The following is an 8,320-nucleotide window of genomic DNA, read 5'->3' on the forward strand; positions in this document are numbered from 1 at the left end:
TATTATAGTTGATCTGAGTAATTATATACATATGGATGTGCAAATTTATAATAGAATGCTTTTACTATCTTAAAAATCCTTTTGAAATGTCTAAAAGTAACTCATTTTGAAGCATCTAGTCATTCAGTGGATAACACCCAGGGCTTGGATGCATCACTATAAATGACTCAGCTTTCCTTTTAATAGTTTAAAATGCAGGGCTTGGACTAAATCAGGAATCACTTACATGCTTACAGACAGAAGGCAGATAATGAATGCCTGAAGTAGGCTTGGAAGAAATCTCTCTAAGAAGTACTGAGGACTGGGGCAAATTGGAGAAAGTATGCCCTGTCTAAAGAGAATGGCAAATGTTCAGTCCCAGGTGATTTTAACCTGCAAGAAAGAAAACCCACTGTTACAAAACCTTCTGGTTTTTCATGAGAAGCAAGGTTTTTTAAAAATGTGAAATGCCCTGGGTTTTGAATTAAGAAAAAAAATCTGCTTTTGAAAACTGGGCAGGCCAAACAAAGCATATGCGAGAATGGGTTCTGGCCTAGAATTTACGAGTTTGTTGCTGCAAACTAGATGATCTATGCCTGTTTTTTTGACCCATGTAATGTGTAGTTATATATGCAACTATTTCTCAAGTATACTGTCTCAAAAATGCCTTAAAATTGAAAATATTCAGTTGACAAAAGCGTGGCTGAATTAAGAACATTTCCTCCTAGACTCTCTATTAAAAACACTGGAAGATGGAGGAATAGGAATAGTTATACTGTACTGTAGCGTCAGCAAAACTTTTCATTCTGGTCTTCATGTTGTTCTCACCTATAGACTCTGGTTAAGATGAACTCTGGTTAAAAATTTCCAAATGAATATAATATTGTACCTGGAGAAAGGGTCCCAGGATAAGGTTATCAGACTCTGGACCAATCCTGAAAATGTTAAACAAATAATATTCTATGAGAATTAGTCTTGACCTCATCTTGTTTCACAATATCTGAGTGACTTATTTTATTTATTTATTTATATTTTATTTTATTTTATTATTATTATTTTTTTTTGAGATGAAGTCTCGCCCTACCGCCGAGGCTGGAGTACAATGGCATGATCTCGGCTCACTGCAAACCCCGCCTCCCGGGTTCAAGCGATTCTCCCACCTCAGTCTTCTGAGTAGCTGGGATTACAGGCATGTGCCACCATGCCTGGCTAATTTTTTGTGTCCCTAGTGGAGACAGGGTTTCTCCATGTTGGTCAGGCTGGTCTTGAACTCCTGACCTCATGATCTGTCCCCCTTGGCCTCCCAAATGCTGGGATTACAGGCGTCAGCCACCGCGGCTGGCCCACTGACTTACATGATAGAAAGGCATGTTGCTCCTTATTCTAAGATTGGAACTGGACTTGATGAGCTGCCATCTGCCTGGCTCAGTCTTAACTGTTGAACAGGGTAGCTCCTCTTTGGAGCATTCTGCTAGGTACCTTAGAATGATATCATGGAAAATGTAAAGAAATGAAAATTGCTTCCACTTTAAAGATTTTGGATATTACTTAAGATATCAAGCATATATGTGAAATAAAATAACACGTTTATTGCATAAACTGATATGTTAGAAATTAGTGCTGAGCAGTGCCAAGACAGAGGAATCCAATCAAGTGAGGTAAACTACCACAAAGTCCCAAAAGGTCAGTGCGAATGTTGTATGGACTTTGAAGAAAGTCTGGTCAGGCGAGGCAGAGCTAAACAAGGCATGCCATGTCTGCTGTGTTTTATGTTTAAAGTAATAAGAAGAATGAGTCACGTGCAAAATTCTCTAGACAAATGAGATAAGCAGCAGCAGATATGAACAAAGACAAAATGGCACCATTCCACAATCCATAAAATGGAATAATAATACAGAATATGTCAGAGAATAATTATCAAATTCATCCATTAGAGTTTAATATTGTATTAAATCCAGTTTGTTAGCATCATGACCCCTGATTTCTACCAAAATTGAATGCTTTGATTATTGACATACCTGATAAAGGCTAATAAGTTGATACTGTAAATATACTGTTACTTACACATCTAAATTTCATTCAATTTAAGAAGTATATAGGAAGAGACACAGGCTTTATAATCAAGGGATATTTATAAAGAACATGGGACAGTTTCTGACTCATATTAGTGATGAGCATGGCATGGAGGAATGACGTGTAGTAGGATGAAGCAGACATAGATTCGAATTTATTTTGCCATTTGATAACTGGTGACCATAGGCAAGTGATCCAAATTCTCTTAGTCTCAGTTTCCTTATGTGTACAATATAAATAGTTCCTATTTTGTGAGATTATTCTAAAGATGAGCAATAAGAAGTATAAATTGTGGCAGATGGCATTGAGTAGCAGCTATTATTATTTAAATGATCATTATTAGCCATATAATAATTTTCAGTTATTTTGTAAAATTTGTGAACACTCTAGCAATGAATCAATTTCTATATTGCTATTGTAATGAAGACAGAATATTATCCTTATGTTAGGAATTTGGGGTCTAAAACTGTATGAAGTAAAATACTTCCTAAGTTTCTTTACCATAAATTTTCTAGGCATTAACCAGATTAGTCTTAGATATTACACATATACACTAACATTTCTACCACTTATAATCAGATGTTTGCTGTTTAAATTGATGTGTTTTTCGATACAAGGAAAAAAGGAAATTCTCCCAAGGATTCTTGTGGAAAATTAATCAGCTGATTTCTAAACTTCACTGTGATTCAAAATGCCTTGTTGAGTCTTGAACACATGTATTGTTTTAATAAAGCAGATGCTTCTACGTGGGGGCATGGTTTTCTACTCTGTTTCATTTAAGAGGCAGACAGAATGGGATACTGCTGCAGCCTAGCTATGTAACCTAAAAGAGAAATACAGCTCAGGAAAAGTGAAAGAAAGGTATCTAACATCCAGAATATTTAAGTGCAGCATTAGGTAGAGGGGACCTGACCAAGGACATTCATTAAGAGATTTCGGTGCACCAAATATACTCCAACACATAAAAGGGAGGAAAGGACTCCCTTGATTTGTGTTTATGAGACTGCAAATCATTCCTCCAGAGAATACAGAAAGACCCTCCCTCGGGTATATAATATAAATGCCAAAGTTAATTAATTCTATTAATTCCATTAAAAACATTCTGAATAAAAATTGAAAAATTCAGATCTATCTATCTATCTATCTATCTATCTATCTATCTATCTACCTACCTACCTATCTATCTATCTATCTATCAGCTATATCTCCAGGGAGACTATCTTAAGATAAACACAGACACAATGAAAGAAATGCAAAATGTAATGCTTATATAGAATTGTTTTCATCTGCATTTCATTCTAATACCTAAAGAATGAGTCAAATTATCTTATCCTTGGAGAGATCATGCTTAAACTATGAAGACTTTAATATTTATCAAAGCTATTTTCAACCATAATTCAAATTTTCTTTTGGTCTCAGAGATGGAGGTTCCTTATTTCACTTCATGAAGAAAGGATACAAAAAATTATCTACATAAGCTTAGTAAGATTAAAACATACACATTTTAGTCCATCAAAAATGGTAGATGTTTGTTTTTTAATTCTTGTGGATTTCTCACTTTTCAGTACTTTTAAATATCAAATTAATGTTTTCAGATGAACCGAGTTGAGCAGTCTGTGGCCTAAAAAATCAACTATACATATTGTAAAGCACCATTTCTTAATCATAAAGCTACAAACATCTGCACTGATTACAATTAAAAACAGTGTAAAAGATTATCACTCCAATTATAGCTTCTTGTTCTAATCAAAATGCAGCACTGTCCTCAGACAGCAATGTGTGATGCCCACATGCCTTTTTCTATGAAATGAAACCTCCCTGAGGTTTTTTTCCTTTTCTTTAAAACAATGAATATGTATAGTTGTAGTGAATTTATCAGAAAAGTAGCATTTTACTGAGATATATTTTTTAAACTGTTTGGAAGTCTATTTTTCTGTCTATGTGAACCTATTTAGAAAAAAAATGTGGAAAAGCACTATCATGATACTCAACAAAGAAGTTTACAGCTTTCTAAAGTTTTTCTGAATATTGTTTCAGGAAACACTGCTACCTATGGTTCTCAATAATATTGACATTAAAACTGGTAGAAACACTGCTGGATTTCAATTAAAATTGGACCAATATTACTTAGAATTTTATAAATAGCTTCTTTTTACATATGAAAATAAAATCAAATTATATACAATAATTATTAGAAAATGTAATAAAAGTGCAATTTTAAAATTACCAGATAATGTCTTCAGATAAGAAAATTATAGTTAAAATATCAGTTTTAAAACATCACCAACCAGTTGATCTACTAGAATATATATAGATATCATCTGTAAACATTTATTGTTTAAGATTTCATATTGCCATTCCAAGAAAAAATTGGAAAATAAATGAGCATTTTGTGTAACACGAATTTTTCCCTATGGTTGTTTGAAAGGTGAAAACCCAGACTTGACCTCTCTTTAGGAAAATTTATATGAAAATTAGTACAAAGTAGAAAAATTAAAGAACATTCTTTCTGATTCAGCATTTTTTAAAAAAGCATCCTTACTTTAAAATATTTGCTTATAGTCTAAATTAAATGATGAAACATGAATGTTCAAAAAGAACACAACAAAGGCAAATAACATCATACTCAGAGAAAAGTTAAATTCAGATTTTATGAGGTTTTGTTTGTTCGTAATTGAATCGTTGAAAGTGAATTTTTAATATAAACAAAAAAACTAAATTATTTTCCACTTGCATATTACTTATAATATTTGAAAGGTTAAATTTGCACACCTCTTCAACAAGTACTAAATTAATTTACTAAATCCCTTCAAGTAAGGATGTTTGATTTAAAATATTTATCAGTCTTTGAACATCACATGTATAAAGAAAGTCACAACTTGTATTTCTTATTGATTCCCAAACGCAATAAAAAATACATGAGGTTTTCAAAATTTCTATTTTAGTTATATAACGCTACAGCTTTTCCCACCAACAGCCCCTTTTATTGGTGATTAGGAAACTTTAATCCTGGTTCATGACTAATATTATGCAGGTGTTTGTTATACGAATGTAGAAATTAGCTTCTTTGTATCATTAAAAGGCATCTCAATGAAAACACTGTAAATTTAATTTTTCACATTATCCAAAAAGGAAACTATATTTTCAGAGTATAAGAGTTTCTATCTGTAGATATAATAAATGTAATATTAAAATGTGTGACTCAATGGGATCAAAAGGGAGAATGCCTAGGCCTATGAAATAGCTCTCAAATAGGAAAAGAATGAAATATGTGATTTTGGTTAAGTAGACTTTATACTTGTTGAAGATTGACTCATTAAGCAAAGTTGAAGCATGCTTTCTATTCATATAAATAGTGTGTATAATGCCATTTTGCAAAGATAACAGTGGAAACCTGTATTTCTGAGAGTGTCTAAAATATCTTAGCTTGTAAACAATACCTTTGCAATTTGACATTCCAAGTGCTGCTTGCAGGGCAGCACATCTGAGGGTTGGTAAGGGAATACTGTCTGAGGATAGCACTATTTTGGGTGTTTCCAAGAAGCAGAAAGTTGGTTCTTTGACTTTATTACCTATTATTATCTCAAATTAGAATGCCAAAGGGGGCATTTGATTAAAATAAAAGCCTGATGGGTACAAGCAAAAAAAAAAAAAAAAAAAAAGCTTCAAACCGTTGAAAATTTTGAAATCAAAACAGAAATTTTAAAGAAAAGTAGGATGTAAAAATAAAGGAGAGTAGAAGAAAGGAAAGAGATGTAGCAGTTAAGTAGACAAAAGTGAAAGGAAAGGCCCTAGTTCTGAAACCACTTCCATTTAAATCCAAAATGGCACCAAAAATTTTAAACCAGGGTATTTAAACTGCTGGAATATTTCATCCTGAAAATTTATATTTTTCAGGCAAAATAACTACTTTGTGCCCAAATTCTCTGGATAATTATGGCAATTCCCCTCTATTTGCACTTCTATTTGCATTATAGGCACGACTTAAACACAAACGAGTGGCTCACTGAGATCACAGGGCCTTCCAGAGACTTCTCACAAAGCCGCTAGATGGCATGAGAGCACTGCATTGGCCCCTCTCAGCCACACGGCCGCGTGTAACATTGAGGCGTTTATTCTCTTCACGCTGAGAGCTCAGTGTTTAGTCAAGTAAGATGCGTTTTCTTTCAGAGAGGTCTTTCTGTGTTGCATGACACTTTTTAGGACACAAAGGGGGTATTCCACCCTCCCCATACACACACTAAGAAAATGTCGAATTAAATTTGGAATAGTAAAAATCATTTCAGTATTTACTGGGGCTTCCTGAGAACTTTACCTTTCAGCTCTTTAGGGGATAGTCTGCTATTTGTTATGCAGCCTTCCTTAATAGGTAGTTAGAGGGAAAAAGTCCCTTCAGCATTATGCCTGTGCTCAAACAACGCACACAAAGTTTGCATATTCTCAGTCATCTCTCTCTTTTTCCTGATTTTTTTTTCATCAAAAATTCTCTTTGTTTTTCTTCATTTGATATTGTGGGGTCCCTCATTAAGACTGTAATATGAAAAGCTGGATTTAAAACTGCTGTCAAAAAGGAGGTTGTCCTCTTTTAGTATTCTTTACCAGCAAAGCAAAAGGAAATGTCTTTGTTCTTGCTTTATAAATACAATGTTTTTTGCTTTATTTAATGTTTCTGCCGGATCAGTAGGCACCTTCTAATCTACTCTCCCAACTTTGAGATATACTTTTATATTTGGTGTCTTTGCAGTTTCCCAATATATACATGAGGCATCTCTCTGTGCCTCCACAACAGGACTAATTACCATATTCCTCCAGATATTATCACTATCTCCCTTCACAAAGTGTCCATTGTAAAAGCTGTTTTGATCTTTCGGATAAGTGCCTTAATTTAAAATAATAGCAAAAAGGTAAAATTAGGCCTCTAAGCTCAGCAGTGCATGAATGACAAATCTGTTGTAGTTTGGGGTATATTTTTAAAGATTCCTTTTAAAACCTCTTATAGCAAATTTGCATATGATCAAAAATGATATTACACATTGGTGAACTGAAGTGCATAATTTACTTCATATGCTACTGATATAGTTATGTTTATACATATAATGGGTTTTACAGTTTTGATATAATATCATACCAGTTCAAAAACTGAAAGATTTTTAAAAGCATTTTTTTTTTCAGTTTTTATCCACCCCTGAAAAGTTATTTTTTTCCTGTGTAGTGTCTCAGAGCAAGACGTATCATTTTTAATGTACACTTTTAGCCCTAATATCCATGAATTTATGAAAACCAGAGATTTTATGAGGGCATTCAACTAAAATATTTGGTATTCAATAAGAATTCAATAATGCAGTTATATCTCTTTAAAATGCAAATATTAGAGAACAAATGGGCAACTTGGCAAAACTTGCTTCATAGTGTTACATTTTTGTTTTTACACTGTGTAGTTCTGGTTTATAAGAACATGTTAATTTGTCATATTAATAGATGAAATGAGTTATTTGAATTATGTTTTAATTGGTTCTAATCTTTGCTATCATGAAAATCTTCACTTTGGGTATAATCTCCCCAAATCCATGATTATTACTATACGATGTGTTGCTATAAAGCAGACAGATAAAGATATCTTAAAATAGGAGCCCCATGTGTGCACAGCTGATTTTTTTTCCTCTTAGACATTCTATGTAATTCACAGTAACAGGTTAGTCAATTGATTATAAGAAATGTAAAACAAGACCAATACTTCAATCATTTTAAAGTGAATTATTCTATATACAGATCTAAAACAATTGCTAGAAATGTAATTTTAGCTGGTTGTGAATGGCCACTAAGCTTTTTCGTGACAACTGACTGCTTAACATCAGTGGGACATTAAGTTACTTTGTGCTTCAAAATCCACCAGGGAATGTATATATGTGCTCTAAAGCTGCCCACTCAGTTCTGTTTGATCGCTTGCAGAAAACTAGTAGCTTCTCACTGATACTGAGAGGGGTATTGCCTCCAAAATGGATTACAATGAAATATTTCAATAAAATCCCTTTTTAAAATTTATTTTTTAAAAATTTGCATTTCCATATGAATAAATGACTGAATTCCATAAAATGAGTAAACAGGACACTTTCAAGTGTTCATGATAGAGAAGTGATAGGGCAGAAGTGAAATAGACTAATTTTTTTAAGTTCTTTTTGTATTCATATGTCCAAAGAGTTTGATAAAATTTGTGATACAACCAGAGATGCAAAACAACCAGAGAAAAAAGAGTAGAAAGCGTTGTAAA

This window comes from Macaca fascicularis, chromosome 6 (genome assembly GCF_037993035.2).
Source record: "Macaca fascicularis isolate 582-1 chromosome 6, T2T-MFA8v1.1".
NCBI classification, from domain to species: Eukaryota; Metazoa; Chordata; class Mammalia; order Primates; family Cercopithecidae; genus Macaca; species Macaca fascicularis.